The sequence below is a fragment of the Octopus bimaculoides genome, chromosome 14 (assembly GCF_001194135.2).
Source record: "Octopus bimaculoides isolate UCB-OBI-ISO-001 chromosome 14, ASM119413v2, whole genome shotgun sequence".
NCBI classification, from domain to species: domain Eukaryota; kingdom Metazoa; phylum Mollusca; class Cephalopoda; order Octopoda; family Octopodidae; genus Octopus; species Octopus bimaculoides.
The window spans coordinates 43,206,069-43,207,760 of NC_068994.1; the positions used below are offsets into that span (position 1 = coordinate 43,206,069).

At 30.2% G+C, this 1,692-nt stretch overlaps 1 protein-coding gene across 4 annotated transcripts in view; it reads right to left on the reverse strand.

The window, feature by feature from the left end:
* LOC106879397 (protocadherin alpha-3) overlaps window positions 1–1,692 on the reverse strand; it is a 139,665-nt gene that overhangs the window by 68,522 nt on the left and 69,451 nt on the right. The gene's annotated exons all lie outside the window — the stretch shown is intronic.

Here is a 1,692-nt window from a genome sequence, read left to right on the forward strand (position 1 = left end):
ATATATACATATGCGCACACACACACACACACACACACATATATATATATATATATATATATACACACACACATATGTATATATATATCACAGAATAATAAACAAAATTAAAAGTGAAACACTTCCATGATAATCAAATCACAAGGACAGAATGACAGTATTGCAATATGATGTTGAGAACATTTTTTTAAACCAATAACCATTACCATCATACCATCACAAAAACCTCTATGTGAACCATGACCACCACTAACACCACTGCTACCACTACAACTACTTCCATCTTGAGCTACTTTAAAGAAGTATTTGAGAAACAAATAATATGGTTTATTCTAGCATACTTAATATAGTAAAGCACACAGACCTGGAGTAGAAAAGGTTTATCATTGTTGAGGTCACGAATAGTGACAAAAGTACTTCAACAAACTTTGCTGATTGATTGATTGAATGATTAATTAAACAATTAATTAATTATTTGACTAAATGTTAAGAAATTAACTAATAATAATGATAGTAATAATAATAATAATAATAATAATAATAATAATAATAATAATAATAATAATAATAATAATAATAATAATAATGATAAAAAGAAGTGAAATAGAACTAGTGCATGCGTTTATGTTTGCATAATGTTTCAAAACCAAATTAATTTCAAGAATATTGTAGACTAAATACAAAAAACAACAAAATAAAGCAAAACTTTGAGTAATAAAAAAATATACACCACATTAGCTAAATGTTTAATTCTGGTTAAGAAAGGTAAGGGGAACAACTCCAACTTTAAATTGAAGGAAATGTTAAGTCAAATCATTCTAATCATATTTTTTGTCCATTTTGTTTTATATATCTTCTTTTCAAAAGATGCTTCAATCAGGTGATGTTGAGTTTTTCTTTATTTTTTATGCTTTTCCTTTCTTGTTTTCCATTATCAAGGGTGAGCATAATCTAAAGCCTCTATATTATCATAAGATCTAGCTGACATATGTAAGTAACTTCTATTAAGAAGTATGTAGCAATTTTCTCTAGATATGCCCTACCTATATTTTGAGATGCATACTGTGTCCTCCAATTTGCCGTTGAGTATTATGTGATAATCTAGAAGTCTTGTAGTCCTTTCACACTCTAATCTATCTCAGTAAAATTGGTATTGAATTAGTAGTTTTTAAATATTAAGAATTCCAATGTGGCAAGCTGCCAGAGTTGTTAATGCACCAGAAAAATAGCTTGGCAGCGTTTTTGTCTGTTTTCAGTCTGAGTTCAAATGCTGTCAAAGTCAACTTTACTTTCCATTCTTTCTAGATTGATAAAAGAAGTACCAGTTATGCAATGGGGTCAATGTATTCAGTTAACCACCTCCCTTTAGAAAATTGCTGGACTTGTGCCAAAATCTGAAACAATTATTAGGCACCCCAAATGTACTGTGATCACCATAATCTATGAACAAAAGCATTCCAATTGTGACCACTCCATTCTTTTAAGGGTATGTCTAGGACTAAATTATCCAGCAGGGCCTTTCTAATTTAAGAATGTAATGTGTACTTTGACAGAGATTTAGCTACTGTTTCTAGAAGCTCCTTTATTAGTGACAGCAACAGTTTAGTACTTGGGAGAACCAAAGATTCTTTCCACAACAACACTCTCTTTCTCTTTCTTTCATTCTCTCTCTCTCTCTCTCTCTCTCTCTCT